Genomic DNA, 20,598 nt, shown 5'->3' with positions numbered 1-20,598 from the left:
CACACACACACACACACAGACACAGAGACATACACAAACACACCTTCTCCATAGTAACTACATGAGTTGATGGATATGGTAACTAACCTTATTGTGGTAATCATTTGCAATATATATTTGTATCAAATCATCACACTGTATACCATAAACTTCTGTTATGTGTCAATCACATGGTGGCGGGGGAGGGAAGAGATAATTATATCCTTATTTCCATGCATATATACTTGAGAAACCCAAGAAAATCAATGGAAAAACTCTAGAAAAGAGTTTAGAAAGGTAGCTACTAGTTACATAGTATACTGAAAATCAATGATTCTCCTATAATATAAGCCATGCTCAATTAGAAAATAAAAACTAGAAAGAAATCCATATAATATGAAAAACAACAAAAATAAGTAACTCAGGATAAACAAATCCAGATATCTACAAAACACGTAATTTGTCTTCAGGACAGATATAATCAATACTGAAAGACTCACTTTTCCAACAAAGTTAATCTATTATTTTAATAAGATTCCCATTAAATAGCAATAGGATTTCTTATTTTCAGAACTTAAGAGATAATACCAAAGTTCATTTGGTTGAAAATATGCCATTATCTACAAATATTTTTTTGGGGGGGAAAAAGAGGAGTACAGAGGAAACCAGTCCTTCTAGATAGTAAAAACACTGTAAACATACAGCACAAGGAGTTTTAAACTAGAGAAGAAATAGACAAAATTATATATATATATAGGAGAATCCTGAAATATACTCTAATATACATAAGATTTTTAGTGTAAGATAAAGGTAACTTAAAAAAAAAAAGGTTAATCAATGCCAAAAAATTAAAATTAAAAGATTAATCAATAAAAGCTGCTGGTATACTAACAGGATTGCAGACAATTTAAAGATTTAAATTGAAAATATATTATTTAAAAAAATTTTGAGGGAGGAATGAATAGGAAGTTTATAGAGGACTTTAAGGCAGTGAAGCTACTGTGTATGATACTGTGATAGTGGGTACATGCCTTTCTAAATTTGTTCAAATCCATAAAACGTACAACACCAATAGTGAACCCTTAGGTAAGCTGTAGACTTCAGGTGATAATGATGTGTCTATGTAGGTTTATTACTTGTAACAAATGTACCACTGTGGTGGGGAAACTGATAATGAGGAAGACTATGAAAGTTTGGGGACAGAAGGTCAATGGGAATTCTCTATATGTTTCTCTTAATTTTGCTGTAAACCTAAAACTGCTGTAGTAAAGTCCCTTAACAAAAATTAGTCTGTAAGGTAAGAAAGAAGAAATGGTGTTATATATTTTAAAATCTTGGAAATAAACTAAAGAAGCCATAACATAAAAGACTGATTATTTGACTAAAACAAAACTTAAAATTTCAGTATGGGAAAAAAAACCTACCATAAATCATGTTGAAGTGCAAATTAAACTACAGAAAAATGTTTGAAATGTGTAAGATAGATTTTATTAGTATACCAACAGCTCTTAGAAATCAACAATAAAGAGACAAGGGCAAGACCATTAGCAAAGAACAATGGATATGCTGCATTTATGTATAAAAAAAAGGGCATACACTATATATATGCATGTATATGTACACATGTGTGGTACATGTACGTACACACATAAACATGTGTGGAGAGAAGATTTCTGAAATGATGCCTAAAATAAGTCAATACAAGTTACTTCTGGAAAGTAGAAACAGGATGGTTTCAAATTTTATTTTTTATTTTATACTTTCCATATTATTTGTTCTTATTTTAATAACCATGAGTAAATATTGATTTAATAATTCAAAACCAAAACCTAAAAAACATATTCCTTCTGAAGAGCCTCACCAGTAATATGCTGATTGTTTAAACATACATATCATCCCTCTCTTCACTCACTGACAGCATTACATACTGAATCCTATCATGGAGTTAAGACATTTTACAAAAGGGAGTGACTTACTAAAATCCAGTAAAACAAAGAGCAATAAAACTCTGGAATAAGGGAAGTTATCTAAATATAAATGTAAACTCACTTTAACTTGTGGATTTTTTTCTTCTCAAACTGTTTTTGAAACATACAGCAGAAAAAAAGGAAATAATTATTGCTGTTTTCATTTTGTTTCTTTCAAGTCAGAACTACAGAGTTTTCTCTAGAAATTCCTTTCCCTTCACTCCCGCTGAGGCTCCGGCATCAATTGAGTCCTGTCCTCCAAAGCCCATTACACTCAGACCTTTCTCCTATGGATGCTGTTTCTCTATCCTCAGCAGTTTTTATTCCAGGAAACTGGCCTCTCTCCCCAAGATTCTGGCTATTAACAAGCAATAGCTGCATCAAAAGCAACTTGATCAGTTGTGTACTCAGGAAAGGAGCATGCAAGCAAGGAACGATGACGGTAATTAACGTTAGCATCTGAGACTTAGCCTTTAGTAATCTGAGATATAGTATATTGCATATGCATAGAGTTTTCAAGAAGTTTCTCCTCAAACATCCTGGATCGAGATGACACTTTTTCTAATCATTATAATGCAGCTTCCTTCTGAACATTTAAGTACACTGGAATTCCTAGCTCGTGTATTTCGGTTAACTCCTAAATGGTAAAAAGAAATAATCAACACATGCATAAATGAAATACAATTATTTAATTATTTCCAAGATACCTTACTGTAGTGGTTATCTAACCGAGTATATTCTCTTTTTCTTCAGGTTCACAGATTTTATTTTATCTTCTAGTATGGTGTCTATCATAAGTTTTCAAAATACATGAATAAATACATGTAAAGAAAGCACTGTCAACTATTTACAATCATAGCATATTAGAGTTGGCAGGACCTTAGAGGTTTTCTAAACCGTAAGAATTCCATAGGCCGCCCCTACCTATCCCTACTCACCATCATAACCACCAGTGTCATACTCTTAGCAAATATGCTCATTCACTCTCACCGTGAACACGCTATTGATGTTAAATCCTCCATCTAAGAAACCAGTCCATTCCAGTTTCAGACATATCCCGGGCCTTGAATTATAGACATTTGAGGGGCTTTCCAGGTTACGCTGAAGCACAGTCAGGGAGAACCACTGTGCTAGTAATTTGATCCATAGTTCAGAAAATCAAACACCATACTTTAGTCGACTACTCACTTAACCTTGTGCTTTATGTTTTCCTTTCTCAAAGTTTCAACATTCATTTGGAAAATGAAATAAAAAAAAATCAACTAGAGCCATAAGTCCTTCAGTTTACTGAAAAATCCTGGGAATATAGAACATGTCTCCACTTTGCAGCATCTCAAACTCTCTAGTTCCTGTCTATCTTTTATACAAATTAAAAGAAGTATTTAACACGAAAGGTGTATAACTTGTGATAGCTTCAGAGTTGCCTTACTTTCGGTATCACTCATGGATGCTGTCTATAAGCAGAGGGGCTAATTACAATTTCCTTCATTCACTTCATAAACATTTATTGAGTATCTATTATGTGCAAAGAATAATTTGAAGCAGGTTTTACCTGCAAGAAGAATATATTTTGGAAACTTTATGTGTTTCATTCAACAATGAAAAAACACAAGGGCCTGGAAATAGGATTTTTTCTTTTTGTTTGTTTATCTTATTATTATTATTTTTAAATACTAATTCCAGCATAATTAAAATACAGTATTATATTAGTTTCAGGTGTGCAGCATAGGTATTAAAAAATTCTATGCATTACTCAGTTCTCATCATATTTGTACTCTTAATCCCCTTGACCTATTTCATCCAGTCTCCCCCCACCTTCCCTCTGCTGATCAGTTTGTTTTCTATAGTTGAGTCTTTTTTATAGTCTCATTTTTGTTTGCTTTTGTTTCTTAAATTCTACATATGAGTGAAATCATATGGTATTTGTCTCTTTCTTTTTTTTTTTTAATTTTATTTATTTATGATAGGCACACAGTGAGAGAGAGAGAAGCAGAGACATAGGCAGAGGGAGAAGCAGGCTCCATGCACCGGGAGCCCGACGTGGGATTCGATCCCAGGTCTCCAGGATCGCGCCCCGGGCCAAAGGCAGGCGCCAAACCGCTGCGCCACCCAGGGATCCCGTATTTGTCTCTTTCTGACTGACTTATTTTACCAAGCATTATACTCTCCAGCTCCACTCATGTTGTTGCAAATTGCAAGATTTCATTCTTTGTTACGGTTGAGTAATATTTCATTGCATATCTATACCACGTCGTCTTTATCCATTCATCTACACATGGACACTTGGGTTGCATTAATAATTGGCTATTGTAAATAATGCTGCAATAAACATAAGGGTGCATATATCTTTTCAATTTAGTGTTTTCACATATTCTTTGGGTAAATATACAGTAGTGGAATTACTGGATCATATAATAATTCTATTTTGATTTTTTGAGGAACCTCCATACTGATTTCCACAATGGTTGCACCAGTTTGCATTCTAACCAAGAGTGCATGAGGGTTCCTTTTACTCCACATCCTTGCCAAAACTTGTTGTATTTTTTATTTTAGCCATGCTGACAGGCATGCAGTAATATCTCCTTGTGGTTTTGATAGGTATTTCCCTGATGCTAAGTGATGTTGAGCATTTTTTCATGTGTCTGTTGGCCATCTGCATATCTTCTTTGGAGAAACATCTGTTTATGTCTTGGGTCCATTTTTCAATTGGATTATTTGTTTTTTGGGTATTGAGTTTATCAGTTCTTTACATATTTTAGATAGTAACACTTTACTGGACATGTCATAGGCAAATACTTTCTCCCATTCAGTAGTCTCTTTTAGTTTTATGATTATTTCCCTCACTGTGCAGAAGCTTCTCATTTTGACACAGTCCCAATAATTTATTTTTCCTCTTGTTACTCTTGCCATAGGAGAGATTTGTAGAAAAATGGTGCTACAACTGATGTCAGAGAAATTACTGCCTGCAATCTCGTCTAGGATTTTATGGTTTCAGATATCACATTTAGGTCTTTAATCAATTTTGAGTTTATTTTTGTGTATGGTATAAGAAAGTGGTTCAGTTTTCCCAACAGTTTGTTGAAGAGACCTTTACCCATTGCATGTTCTTCTCTCTTTTGTTGAATATTAATTGATCACATAATTGTGGGTTTATTTCTGGGGTCTCTATTCTGTTCTATTGATCCATATGTCTATTTTTGTGTATCATACTACTTTGATTACTACAGATCTATGGTATATCTTGATATCTGGTATTGTGATATCTCCAGTTTTGTTGTTCTCTTTCAAGATTCCTTTGGCTATTCAGGGTCTTTTGTGGCTCCATACAAATTCTGATTATTTGTTTTAATTCTGTGAAAAATGCTTTGGTATCTTGATAGAGATTGGATTAAGTCTGTAGATTGCACTGCATAGTATGAACATTTTTGCAATATTTGTTCTTCCAATCCATGAACATGGAATATTTTTCCATTTGTTTGTGTCATCTTCAATTTCCTTCCTCAATGTTGTATAGTTTTCAAGGTACAGGGCTTTCACCATTTTGGTGAAGTTTAGTCCTATATATTTTATTATATTTGGTGCAATTGTAAATGGGATAGTTTTATTAATTTCTTTTTGTGCCACTTCATTATTACTGTTATAGAAATATGATGGATTTCTGTATGTTGATTTTGTATCCTGCAACTTTACTAAAATCATTTTTATCAGTTCTAGTATGTTTTTGGTGGAGTCTTTAGAGCTTTCTATATATAGTATCATGTTATCTCTTTGAGGGTTTTAACCATGAATGTCAAATGCTTTTTATGCATGTATTTACATGATCATATGGTGTTCATTTTCTTATTGATGTGATTTATGACATTAATTGATTTGTGAATATTGAGCTAGCCTTATATCCCAGGAATAAATCCACTTTTGGCGAATGATTTTAAAAAAAATATATTGCTGAATTTGATTTGCTAATATTTTGTTGAGGATTTTTCTATGTTCATTAGAGACACTGACCTGTAGTGTTGTTTGTAGTGTCTTTATAGGTCTTTGATATCAGGGTAATGCTGGCCTCATAAATAAATTTGGAAGCTTTCCTTCTTCTATTTTTTGGAATAATTTGAGAGGAATAAGTATTAATTCTTTAAGTGCTGGGTGGAATTCACCTATGAAGCCAACAATACTTAGCTTTTGCTCGTTGGGGGATTTTTGATTACTGATTCAATTTCATGGTTGGTAATCAGTCTGTTCAAATTTTCTATTTCTTCCTGATTCAGTTTTGGGAGGTTATATGTTTCTGGGAATTTATTCATTTCTTCTAGGTTGTCCTATTTGTTGGCATATGATTTTACATAATACTCTCTTATAATTCTTTGTAAGTCTGTGATGTTGGTTGTTATTTCTCCTCTTTCACTTCTGATTTTGTTTATTTGAATCCTCTCCAGTTTTTGATGAGACTGGCCAAAGGTTTATCGATTTGGGTGATTTTTCTAAAGAACCAGCTACGGGTTTCATTGACCTGTTCTGCTGTTTTTTTTAGCTTCTATTTTATATATTTCTGCTCTAATCTTTATTATTTCCTTCCTTCTACTTGTATTGGGTATTTTTTTTCTAAGTTCCTTTAGGTGTAAGGTTAGGTGATTTATTCAAGATTTTTCTTGCTTCATGAGGTAGGCCTGTACTGCTATAAAATTCCCTCTTAAACAGATTTTTCTGCATTTTGAAGATTTTGGACCATTGTGTTTTCATTTTCCTTTTTCTCCTTTTGACTTCCTCTTTTATTTCCCGGTTGACCCATTCATTGTTTAGTAGTATGATATTTAACCTCTTTGTGTTTTTGGTCTTATCAGATTTTTTTTCTTGTCATTGATTTCTAGTTTCATAGTGCTGAGAATAGAAAAGATGCATGCTATATGACTCTAATCTTTTTGAATCTGCTGACATTTGTCTTGTGGCCTAAACATGGGGTCTACTCTGGAGAATGTTCCATGTGCTCTTGAAAAGAATGTGTATTCCACTGTTGTAGGAATGGAATGTTCTGACTATATCTGTTAGATCCATCTGGTCCGGTGTGTCATTAAATGCCACAGTCTTGTTGATTTTGTATTGAATGATCTATTCATTGACTTAAGTAGGGTGTTAAAACCCCCTACTATTATTGTATTGCTATTAATAACTTTTATGTTTGATTAGCTTCTTTATGTATTAGGGTGCTCCCATGTTGGATGCATATATATTTACAGTTGTTTATCTTCTTGTTGGATTGTCCCCTTTGTGATTATGTAGTGTCTTTCCTTGTCTCTTGTTTTATAATCTTTTTTTTTTTTTTAATCTATTTTGTGTGATATAAGTATTGCTACTCTGGCTTTCTTTTCACTTCCATTTTCATGGTAAATAGTTTTCTATGCCTTCACTTTCAACCTACTTGTGTCTTTAGGTTGAAATGAATCTCTTGTAAACATGCAGCATATAGATGGGTTTTGCTTTTTTTAATCCATTCTGTCACTTCTTTTGATTGGAGTGTGTAGTCCATTCACATTCAAAGTAATTATTGATAGATATGTACTTATTGCCATTTTATTTGTTTTACGGTTGTTTTTATAGTTCTCTGTTCCTTTCTTTTCTTACTCTTGGTTGCTTGCTTTCTTTAGTGATGTACTTGGATCCTTTTTTTTTTTTTTTTTTTAACATATTAGTACCGGTTTTTGATTTCTGGTTGTCATTAGGTTTATAGATGATATCTTATGCATATAGTAGTCTATATTAAGTTGATGTTTCCTTATGCTGAAATCCAATCTAAAAGTACTAAATTTTAACTCCTTCTTTCCCCATGTTTTAGGTATATGGTGTTATACTTTGCATCCTTTTATTTTGTGAATCCTTTGATTCTTTTGTAGATTTATAGTTAATATCACTGATTTTGTGCTTTCTACTTTTCTTCTTCCTGCTTATGGTTTCTCTTTTCCACTCAGAGTCCCTTTGGGATGCCTTGGTTGTTCAGTCATTTGAGCATCCAACTCTTGATTTCATCTCAGGTCATGATCTTGTCCAGCTCTACACTCAGCCAGGAGTCCGCATGGGATTCTCTCTCTCCTTCTCCCTCTGCCCTTCTTCCTGCTCACATACTCTCTCCCTATCCTTCCCTCTCTCAAATAAATAGAATCTTTAAAAAAAAAAAAAAAGAGTCCCCTTGTAAGGCTAGTTTAGTCATGATGAATTCCTTTACCTTTGTTTGTCTGAGAAACTCTCTCTCCTACTCTGAATGATGGCCTTGCTGGGTAGACTATTCCTGGTTGCAGGTTTTTTGTTTTTTTGTTTTGTTTTTTTATTTTTGGAACATTTTGACTGTATCACCTTACTCTCTTCTGGCTTGCAAAATTTTGCTGAAAAACCAGCTGATAGCCTTATGAGGTTTTTCTTGTATGTAACTGTTTTCTCTCGCTGCTTTAAAAATTCTCTTTAATACTACTTTTTGCTATTTTAATTACTATGTGTCATGGTGTGGTCCTCCTTGGGTTGATTTTTTGGGGGCTCTCTATGCTTCCTGGATCTGGATTCCTGTTTCCTTTTCAGACTTGGGAAGTTTTCAGCTATTATTTCTTTATTTTCTGCCCACGCCTCTCTCTTCTTCTATGATCTCTATAATGTGAATGTTGTTATGCATGATGGCATCGTTGAGTTCCTTTAATCCATTTTTTTTTTTAAAGATTTTAACTTACTTATTCATGAGAGACATACAGAGAGAGGCAGGGACAGGGGAAGAGGGAGAAGCAGGCTCCCTGTGGGGAGCTTGATATGGGACTCGATCCCAGGACCGTGGGATCATGACTTGAGCCAAAGTCAGATGCTGAATGACTGAGCCACCCGGGTGCCCTCCCAAATCTACTTTCATTTAAAAAATATTTTCCCTCTTTTCTGTTTAGCTTCATTGCTTTCTATTACTCTGTCCTCCAGGTCACACTGATCCATTCTTCTGCTTCCTCTAGTCTATTGTTTATTCCCCCTAGTGATTTTTAATTTTAGTTATTGAGTTCTTCATCTCTTACTGGTTCTTTTTTATGTTTTCTTTTTAAAGGGTCTCACCAAGGTCTTAAACTTTTTCCTCAAATCTGATGAGTATCTTATGACCATTACTTTACATTCTCTATTAGGTTTATTACTTACCTGGGTTTCATTTAGCTATCTTGCTGTGATTTTGTCCTATTCATTCATGTGGGACATGTTCCTCTGTCTCATTTTGTCTAACTCTCTGTATTTGTTTCTACATGATAGGAAATGTCAGCTCTATCTTCTACTCTTGAAAGTAGCAGCCTTAAAAAGAAGAGGTCCTGTAGTGCCTTGCAATATAATGTCCCCTGTTCACCAGAACCTGGTGTTTCAGGGATGTCTGCTGTGTGTGTTGCATGGGCCCTGCTATTGTGGCTCAGTTGCATCTGCCTTTAGTTCAGTCATCTGCAATGCTCACTTTGCCTGTTATGGGTAGAGTGTGGTCCCTGTGTTGTTAGTGGGCCAGTGTGGGGCTACCTTGGGCTTGAGCTGAGTAAGAGCAAGCATTTACCAGAGCTATGGTAACAGTGAACTGCAGTACGCTCTCCCTGTGTTGTCCCCTCAGAAGCTTTTTTTGATGAGTGGGGTCTGCCATCAGACCAGAAATCTGCCGCTAGCCTATTGCTGGGGTTGTAGTGGGACTGGTGTGTGTGGTTATCTTTCTCTCTCCCTCTGGGACAAGAGTCACTTTAATGTGGTACTCATCACTTTTGAACATTGCCACACTTGTGGCACCATCTTGTTTGGACTCCTCCTAAGGGCAGGTCTGCAGGAAAATGCAGGGGCAAGGCATGTGGCACCAGCAAAGTTTGCACTGGTATATTGTGGGAAGGGATCTGCTGCTGCTTCAGGAAATTCCTGCCCCTAGGCTGGAGGGGGCAATTTCGTAGGAGGGCACAGGGGTTGGGGAGAAGGCGACATGCTATTAGCAAGCTCCATGAAGTCTTCTGCAGGAAGAGACCTGCAGCTGCCTGGCAAAACTCCTGCCCAAGCCAGGATAGAGAGGGTGAGTCTGCAGAAAAGTATGGGGGTGGGGTGTGCTGTTAGCAAGACAGTGTTTATGTTATATTGGTTCCTACAGGTGTGTCCATTTATCTAGGGTGGGGGTTGGGGAGGGAAGTGGTGCCTATTAGCTCTTTTGTTGTTGGGAGATGTCTCCAAAAGATTCTTGCCCTTCCACCACATACTGAGATTAGTAAATGAATCTCCCTCCTACCCAGGCATTTTTCAAACTGCTGCTTCTAAGCTGTATTTCAGCAGGGCTGTTTGTTGTGCTCTCTCTTTAAGGATGCCGACTCAGTTTTCTCTTACCCTCCAGCTCTCCCAGAGCTAAGCTTGCTGATTTTTAAAGTTCTAGGTGTTAAGCCCACTGATTATAAGACCTCATGAATTATGCCCCACTGGTTTTCAAAGCCAGATGATACAGAGATTTGTCTTCCCTATATGGGTTCCTGTGTCTGGGGTGCCTGGTATAGTGTCTGTTTCTTTCCTCTATTCATGCCCTCAGCAGCCTTCCCTCCTGCAGACAGTCCTGTGGGTCAGTCTCACTCCTGGCCACATCTCCTACTCTGTTTGATGTGGCCTCTTCTCTACATTTGTCTGTGGAGAGTCTGTTCTGCCAGTCTTTAGGTCATTTTCTGGGTTATTTACACTGATATGGAAGTTACCTAGTTGTAGCCATAAGATAAGGAGAGCTTAGGATCCTCCTATTCCATCTTTCTTCACTCCTAAAACAGGAGTTTATATTGCTTTACCTCCCTTCGTTTTCAGAAGCTCAAAGACAAGAAAATGCACATAATATCCTCTCATTAAATTCTGAAATAAGACTGTACATCCTATGTAAGTGTTATTGCATGAAGAATTTTTGACAGTTACCTAAATATATGGGAGATGATCATAAAGAAGATAAAAATGTACTGATGATCTACAGACCACATTCCAAATTATATATTCGAAAGACTTCACTAGAATTAGCTTTACTAGAATATGCTGTAGAATTAATGTTAAAAATATATAGTGGCTATGTTCATTTTGAAAGATCAAGAATATTTCTTAATTTGAATTTAAAGCAAATTTCTTACCCCTGAAAATAAAAAAGGGGCTCTGGTTTGAATCAAGATTAGTAAAGGAAAGATGAACTCAGTTCATTAAAAAATTGTAGATATCAGTACAGTTATAAATGCAAATACAATACCAGCTCTAAAGTCCTTAGAGAATCTTACTTGTTGATATACGTAATATGGATATATGCCTTAATCATAAAACTGTAACCCTATTATTTGAACTCTCAGCTCAAGTAAGCAAATTAAATGATAGATATTGTTTTATAATTTTAAAAGACAGAGCTACAGAGTAGATGGGAAAAAGTATTATCAAAAAACCAGTAAACTATCTATGTTCAAGAAATGGTATTACCAAATCATAAGCAAAATATGTGCATCTACTCATAGATCTTATCTTGTCAGACGTGAAACTTCTTCCCCAGGAAAAGAAAATTCTCTTGTTTTTAGAATCAATTCTTATGCCCTAGCTTTATTCTCAGTTCAAAAAAATATATTAGAGAGTGTCATTGTTTGAATTGTTTTACCTCCCAAACAATATGTTTAAATCCTAATCCTTGACACTTGAATTGAACTTGTTTGCAAATAGGGTCTTTGTAGATGTAATCAAGTTAAGATGAGGTTATACTGAATTGTGGTGGGCTCTAATTTAATTAAGACCATGTCCTTATAAGAAGAACAGAAGAGACACAGAAACCCAGGAATAAGATGAGGTGATGAGGGAGGCAGAGATTGAAGTAATGAGTTTATGAACCAAAGAATGCTTAGGATTGTCAGGCAACAGCAGAAGCTAAGAGAAAGGCATCTAAAAGATTTTTCTCTACAGCCTTCAGAAAAGCATGGCCCTGTAGACAACTTGATTTTGGACTTTTACATTCAAGAATTGTGAAAGAATAATTCTATAAATTTAAACCTTCCAGTTTGTGGTAACTTATTACAGCACACCTAGGAAATCAATATATAGACTCAAACTACTTGTTTGCTTTACTTTTTCTAGTGGAAATATTAGTTTCTCAGACTAAACATGTCCTATGTATACATAAAAGATACTTAAATTCTTTTTTGAAGATGAAGAAAATTCTTCACATCACTCTGGCTTGCACATGGAATATTTCTCCAAACAATAATGGTTGATATGAAGTTAAAATTTAATTTTTTAAAGATTTTATTTATTTATTTCAAAGGGGGAGGAGAGAGAGAACATGAGTGGGTTGAGGAGCAGAGGGAGAATCAGACTCCTAGCTGAGCAGGGAGTCCAGTGTGGGGACTCCATGATTATGACCTGAGCTGAGGGCAGATGCTTAACCAGCTGAGCTATCCAGGTGCCCCAAAGTTAAAATTTTAGAGCAGGCACTGAGTCCACAAACACTCAAGTAAAATTACTTGCAAGATTTGGAATGTACATTCAAAGGCTCAAAGGTTAACAATCATTTATTTTAACAACTACGTTTTTAAACAGTTGGGGGTCTTTGGTTTTTTAAAATTTATTTAAATTTTGTTAGTTAACATATAGTGAAATATTGATTTCTGGAGTAGAGATCAGTGATTCATCACTTAGATACATGAACTCTCTTTAATACCCATCACCCATCTAGCCCATCCTCCACCTGCCTCCCTCCAACAAGCTTTAGTTGGTTGATATACATATATACATATGCCACATCTTTTGTATTCATTCGTCAGTCAATGGACATTTGGGCTCTGTCCATAGTTTGGCTATTATCAACATCAGGGTGCATGTACCCCTTCAAATCTAAACAGTGACTTTTTGGTAACTTGTATTTTCACATTTAAACATAAACTGCTTGTGGGGAAACTTCAATGAACAGTATTTAGTAGCAGTACAACAACATAATGATGTAAAATTAAATTGGCATGAGTATAATGGACAAATTCATTATTTCTTTTGTAAGAATTGAGCTTGCCATGAGGAAACTTGTTTTCAATCATTTAGCAAAAACCAGAATAACTATATCACTTTTTTGTTCAATTATGAGCTAAGGCAAGTGCTAAATATTTCATATTTATTTATTACATCTATTCCACTTAATCCTTGAAATTATATTATTATTAGTATTCAAATTTTAAAGACGTACAAATTGGGAGTCATAAAGAATCAGTAATTTATCTAAAGTCACACAGCTGGTAAGTGTGGCAGACTTGTGACTGACTAGTCTGTCTTAATATGTTCTTTGAATTTGTGTTCTTATATAGCAGACTTATAAGTAATACCTGATATGTTCTAATTGCCTTTCTAAGTACTAAAAGCAACTATAATATTCAAGTAAGCCTTAAAATATGGGAAATAAATGAATTAGCACTTTTGATTAGAATTATAAATATCTGTGGCTTATTAATGACATCATCATAAATAGAATGCAATTCAAAGAGAACAAAGGGCTGGTTCTTAATATAATGTGGAAGAAATATAAACTAGAACTCTCTGACATAAGATATATTGCTGTGGTTAAAGAATAACAAGATCAAAATAGGATATGATAGTGAATGAGCTAAAACAGGAAATATTAGAGGAAAAAAACTGACCAAGTAGGTTGCCTATAGAGAAGCAGTGTTTATAGAAATTATTTCTACTAATTTTAGCAATGGTCAATTTTTTTTTTTAAGATTTATTTATTTTAGATAGAGAGAGAGTGAGAATGGGAAGAGGGGTAGAGGGAGAGAGGGAGGGAGAGGGACAGAAGGAGAGAAAGAGAGAGAGAGAGAGAATCTCCAGCAGACTGCTTGCTGAGTGTAGAGCCCACCACAGGGTTCAATCCCACAACCCTGAGATTATAATCTGAGCAGAATTCAAGAATTAGACACTCAACAGACTGAGCCAACCAGGTACCTTATTAAATACTTTCTTAAAATAGTTAAGTTGATTATATCAAACTAAGAAAAGATTTAAATCATGATTTAAGGTGTGCCTGGGTGGCTGGCTCAGTTGGTTAAGCTTTCTGCCTTTGCCCCAAGTCATGCCTCAAGTTTTGGGATTGAGCCTTGTGTCTAGCTTCCCTGCTTAGCAAGGAGTCTGCTTCCTGCTCTCCCTCTGCCCCTCCCCCTGCTGTGTTCTCTTTCTCTCAAATAAATAAATAAATAAATAAATAAAATCTTAAAAAAAAATCATGATTTAAGTATAGGTCTAACAAAACCTGTTTTAGAAACGATCACTAAAAGTGCACAAAGGGTTATTAGAACTTCCTACTCCCAAGAACTGTTATACTAGATTGGTTCGCTGAAGGAAGCAGTGGAAACTATTTCTTTAAAAATCCTTAGGAACAGAAGGCATACATTACCAGCAGTTCAGAAAGGGTTAGGTGTGTCTCTGCCAGAAGGCAGCCGGTGGATACCACTCTTGTTCTATAAAGCCCAGTGACTACATAATAATGCTATTCTTATAACTGTGAGGCAAGGGCAACACAGCTGCTTTTTCCTTTCTTTAGTGATCAGGATTTGCTGTCCAAAAAGTTGCAGAATAATTTGAATGTAATTAGATGAAATTTTCCCCAACAGAAAAGCAGGAATTAATTTTGACTCTAGTTACTGAAAGAAAACTCAGAAGCTCTACACTGGGCTTTTTAAACATTTATGTCCTCCTTTACTTAGAAAGCATTCCTCTACATACAACTTAAAAAGCAGACTCGTTTGCTAGATGACCTTAGGCCTATGAGTTGAATTAATACTAAATAAAAAATTCTGAGCATATGTACAGTTTCTTTGTTTGTATAAAGTCCTTTGAAAAATTCAATTTTAGTGCATTCTACTTAAAGTTTTATGAGTTTATTTTTATTCCATTTTTATATTCATCTACTTAAGTCTTTATATTTCATTAAGGTAGAAAAGGCAGATTCCTCAAACTTATAATTTCTTTCTTTAAAATACAGTCAATTTCTTTCCAAGTAACCTTTCCCTTTAACTGGTAATGTAATTAATTTCAATTTTGAAGACAGCACTGTGGTCTTCCAAGAGCTGTTGAGACAGGAACTAAAAGTTCCATGAGTTCTTTTGATGCAGGATTCTTGTAAAATATAAAGCTGTGAGGAATGTAAAGGGATTACTTCCCAAGACTTTGGAGCACTTCAGAATAGTTGTTAAAAATAAATGAGAAAAAAAATGCTGGAATTAAACAAAAAAATTCATAAATGCTGTAGATAATCCCAAAGTAAACAGAAAATAATTTTAACTTCCCAAAGTATTTAGTATTTGTAGTTAGATGATTATGTATTTCGAGATGGATATACATGGCACTGTTTTCAAAGATGGGTACTTAATTTCTGTAATTTAAATTTATTTTGTATTTAGGGATTTCATGCAGCTCTATACTATGAAATACAATATGCAAAAAGAGCTTAATATAATTTTTGACATGCAATGGTGCTCAGGAAAAAAAAAGAAGAGAGAAATAGCTTAGCTATAGGTAAAAAGCTATATTAGCTATGCTTAATATATAAAGTTGCTATACTAAAGAACACTTTCTTCATTAAAATGCAAGATAATACTACCTGTTTCTATATGCTTAACAGAAAACTCAAAATATAAATATTTCATTGCTTACCTCCAAAAAATTGTTGACATTCTCTGTGGCCATCTGCCAAGGTGGTCATTCCTTTGTGTGTGATGGAATTAGAGAAGTATCAGGGTTCTGTGGATTGACGAAAGAAAATATTCTGTGCTCTTGGCTTCTGGTATTTATTTCCTTGGTCCTGTTAAAAAGAAGTGTGAACTTACTGATTTTGAACAGACAGTATTTCTTTAGATTCACATTTAAGGACATTTTCAGATTTTTATGAGTTCGCAGTAAGAATCATAGAATTTGGAGAGGGTGGCAAGATGGTGAAGAGTAGAGGACCTCATTTCATCTGATGCCTTGAATTTAACTAGATAACTATCAAATCACTCTGAACACATATGAATTCAACCTGAGATATAAGAAAAGAATTGCTGGAACTCTACAAATAGAAAGTGACCACTTTTTACATGGTAGGAGCGTGGAGAAATGAAACAGGGGATATATAGGAAGGTAACAGGAGCTGGGGGTGGTGGTGGGGGTGGAGGTGAGAGGGAGCCTCCATAAGCCAATTACTGGAAAGTGAAATAGCTCAGGAGCACAAAATCAGAATCTTTAGAAAAAATAAGCTCCAATGAGAGACATTCCTGCCTGAAAGGTGCTCAGTGGTGTAGTGGGGCAATATCTTAGGTGGGACAGTGTAGTCTTAGGATCCCTGGGGTCAGAGAGAGAACAGGGTGCCTGAGCCAGCAGAGTATTGGAGCCAGGAAACTAGTTACGGTTTTTGAGCCCAGGAGGGGGCTCTGAGCTCTGTTCACCATAAACCATGAACTGCTGCTGCATGATCTGGCAACATCTCTCAGTGTAGGGGTGCCTTGCAAAGGATAAAAAAGCAGTGCCCCCCCCCCCCTTCCTGCAGGTGGGGCAGTGCCGGCGGGTGCAGACCAGGGGACTGCTCTCCTTGGAGTCCTGCAAAGGACAGAAGTGCAGGACCTTCCTGCATTCCCCCTGGGAGGATCGGTGGGGGTGCACACTGCAGGAGTTCGCAGAATGTGGCACGCACAAAAGTAAAGATTGCTATGCCTGAGGGTGTACTGAAGAAAGGGGATCATGATCTTTCAGTTCTGAGCTGGAGATCAGCGTTTGTCCATTTTTATTTTCATCTTCTAAAGAGGCTCAGAAAGTCCTCAAGGAACAAAAGCCATATAGAAAAACCAGAAACAGCTTACATTGAGCTGGGCTACCTGGCAAGGGGCAGTACAACTCTGCCCAGAGACAGATACCTGAGAATTAACTCAGTAGGTCCCTCCCTCAGAAGACCAGCTGGAAGAACAGGGAACACCAAGTTTATGGAGCACACGGCACTGCAAAACTCTAGCTCTAGGGTAAACAGCATATAGGATTTGAGGGTTTTCCTCATGATTCATTTATATTTCAGTTTAAAATTTTTCCTTTTCTTTCTTTTTCCCTTTTCAATTAGTTTATTTTATCAATTCTTTGTTTTCTAATTTTTTTTAACTTTCATTTTTTACATTTACATTTTATAGATATGTTCTTCATTTTGGCTTCCTTTCACTGCATTATATTATATATATATATATATATACACACACACACACACACACACATATATATATATATATATATATATGTTTTACTTTTTATACAATTTTGGGATTTAGTATCTTCTAACACCTGGGCCAAAATACACTTAGGACCAAGTGGATCATCCTATTTTGTCCACCTGGGAATTTATATTCTCTCCACTTTCTTTTCTTTTCTTTTCTTTTCTTTTCTTTTCTTTTCTTTTTCTTTTCTTTTCTTTTTTTCTTTTCTTTTCTCTTTTATGTTTCTGACCTCTCTGGATTTGTCTAGTGTGTATTTTGCTTGAGTAAGGGTTGATATAGTTTTGATTTTGTTCACTTGATCATCCATTCTTCTCTGGGCAAAATGACTAGAAGGAGGAATTCACAACAAAAGAAAGTACCAGAGGTAACACTTTCTGCCAAAGATCTCATCGATATGGATATAAGTAAGATGTCAGAGCTGGAATGCAGGCTAACAATTATGAAGTTACTAGCTGGGCTTGAAAAAAGCATAAAGATACTAGAGAATCTTTTAGTGTAGAAATGAAATCTAATCAGGCTGAAATTAAAACTGCTCTGAGGTGCAGGCTAAATTGGATATTCCAACAGCTAGAGTAAACAAGGCAGAAAAGAGTAAGTGACATAGAAGACAAGTTGATGGAAAGGAAGGAAGCTAAGGGAAAGAGAGAAAAACAACCATGGACATGAGGGAAGGCTTTGAGAACCATAGAATGAAACAATGTTAGAATTATTGGGGTCCCCAAGGAAGAAGAGAGAGAGAGAGAGAGAGAGAGAGAGAGAGAGACAGAAGAGAGGGACAGAAGGTATATTTGAGCAAATCATAGCTGAAAACTTCCCTAATATGGGGAAGGAAACAAGCATTCAAGTCCAAGAGGTAAAGAGGACCTCTCCCAAAATCAATAAAAATATATCAATACCCTGACATATAATAGTAAAGCCTGCAAATTTCAGAGATAAAGAGAAAATCCTGAAAGCAGCTCAAGACAAGAATTCCTTAACCTACAAGGACAGGAACATTAGACTGGCAGCAGACCCATCCACAGAAACCTGGCAGGCCAGAAAGGGCTGGTATAACATATTCAGCATACTAAATGAGAATAACATGCAGCCAAGAATACTTCATTCAGCAAGGCTATCATTCAGAATGGAAGGAGGATAAAGAACTTTCAGGACAGACAGAAACTGAAAGAATATGTGATGACCAAAGCAGCCCGGCAAAAAATATTAAGTGGGATCCTGTAAGCAAAGAGAGTCCAAAGGTAACGCATCAGAAAGAAACAGAGACAATCCACTGAAACAGGGATTTTATAGATAATACAAAGGAACCAAATACTTGTCTTTCAATAGTCACCCTGAAATGTAAATGGGCTAAATGCTCCAATCAAAGACAAAGGGTATCAGATTGGATAAAAAAACAAGACCCATCCATATGCTAGACCTAAACACACTTTCAGTTTAAAAGTGGGGGGGGGGGGTGGAGAACAATTTATCATGCTAATGGACTTCAAGAGAAAGCTGGAGGAGTAGCAATCCTCATATCAGACAAATTAGATTTTAAACCAAAGACTGTAGTAAGAGATGAGGAAGGACACTATATCATACTTAAAGGGTCTAACCAAAAAGAAGATCTAATAATTACAAATATTTATGCTTCTAACTGGGGAGCAACCAATTATATCAACCAATCAATAGCCAAATTAAAGAAACACATTGATAATAATACAATAATAGTAGGGGACTTCCAACATCCCACTCATAGCAATGGACAGAACATCTAAGCAGAAGATCAACAAGGAAATAATTTGGGTTTTGAATGACACCAGGACCAGATGGACTTCACTGATATAGATATACATATATCAATGATATATATAGCATTCCACCCTAAAGCAACAAATACACATTCTTCTCCAGTGCACATGAAACATTCTCCAAAATAGATCACATACTGGGACACAAATCAGATCTCAATCAATAGCAAAAGATTGGGATTATTCCTTGCATAATCCCATGCATATTCCTTCCAGACCACAATGTTTTGAAGCTTGAACTTAATCACAAGAGGAAATTTAGAAAAACTTAAACACTTGGAGGTTAAAGAGCATCCTACTAAAGAATGAATGAGTCAATGAGGAAATTAAAGAAGAATTTTTAAAAAATCATGGAAACAACTAAAAATGAAAACACAACTGTTCAAAATCTTTGGGATACAGAAAAGGCAGTCCTAAGAGGGAAGGACACAGCAATACAAGTCTCTCTCAAAAAATTAAAAAAGTCTCAAATACACAAGCTAATCTTATACTAAAGGAGCTGGAGAGGGAACAGCATATAAAGCCTAAGTCAAGCAGGAGAAGAGAAATAATAAAGATTAAAGCAGAACTCAATGAATAGAAACCAGAAGAATAGAACATACCAATGAAACTAGAAGCTGGTTCTTTAAAAGAATTAATAAGATTGATAAGGCTAGCCAGACTTATCAAAAGGAAAAGAGAAAGGACCCAAATTAATAAGATTACAAACGAAAGAGGAGAGATCATGACCAATATCAAAGAAATACAAATAATTTTAAGAACATATCATGAGCAACTATATGCTAACAAATTAGGCAACTTGGAAGAAATGAATGTATTCCTGGAAACTGAAACAGGAGGAAATAGAAAACCTGCACAGACCCATAACCAATAAGGAAATTGAAACAATAATAAAAAATCTCCCAATAAACGAGAGTCCAGGGCCAGATGGCTTCCCAGGAGAATTCTACCAAACATTTAAAGACGAACTAATACCTATCCTTTTGAAGCTGTTTCAGAAAATAGCAATGGAAGGAAAATTTCCAAACTTGTTCTATGAGGTCAGTTTTACCTTGATCCCCAAACCAGACAAACACCCATCAAAAAGGAGAATTACAGACCAATACCCCTCATGAATAGAGATGCCAGAATTCTCACCAAGATACTAGCCAACAGGACCCAAGTGTACATTAAAAAGATTATTCAGGGCAGCCCCGGTGGTTCAGCACTGCCTGCAGCCCGGGGTGTGATCCTGGAGACCCGGGATTGAGTCCCACGTCGGGCTCCCTGCATGGAGCCTGCTTTTCCCTCTGCCTGTGTTTCTGCCTCTTCTCTCTCTCTCTCTCTCTCTCTCTCTCTCTCTCTGTCTCTATGAATAAATAAATAAAAAATCTTAAAAAAAAAGATTATTCACCATGACCAGGAGGGATTTTTTCCTGGGCTGCAAGGGTGGTTCAGCATTTGCAAATCAATCAATGTGATACATCACATTAATAAACGAAAGGACAGAATGATACGGTCCTCTCAATTGATGCAGAAAAAGCCTTTGACAAAATACAGCATCCTTTCTTACTTAAAACTCCCAAGAAAGTAGGGATAGAAGGAATATTCCTCAACATCATAAAAGCCATCTACACAAAAGCCCACAGAGAA

At 35.8% G+C, this 20,598-nt stretch overlaps 1 protein-coding gene across 9 annotated transcripts in view; it reads right to left on the bottom strand.

Moving 5' to 3' along the window:
• Positions 1-20,598, bottom strand: part of MBD5 (methyl-CpG binding domain protein 5) — a 438,997-nt gene that overhangs the window by 217,029 nt on the left and 201,370 nt on the right. For all 9 annotated transcript variants that reach the window (XM_041739751.1, XM_041739750.1, XM_041739753.1 and 6 more), the window contains exon 3: positions 15,597-15,744. The gene's annotated coding sequence lies outside the window, so the exon portion shown is untranslated. The remainder of the gene's footprint in view (positions 1-15,596; positions 15,745-20,598) is intronic.

This window comes from Vulpes lagopus, chromosome 24 (genome assembly GCF_018345385.1).
Source record: "Vulpes lagopus strain Blue_001 chromosome 24, ASM1834538v1, whole genome shotgun sequence".
NCBI classification, from domain to species: Eukaryota; Metazoa; Chordata; class Mammalia; order Carnivora; family Canidae; genus Vulpes; species Vulpes lagopus.
The sequence above is the reverse complement of the archived record's forward strand: the minus strand, read 5'-3'. Positions and strand labels throughout refer to the sequence as shown.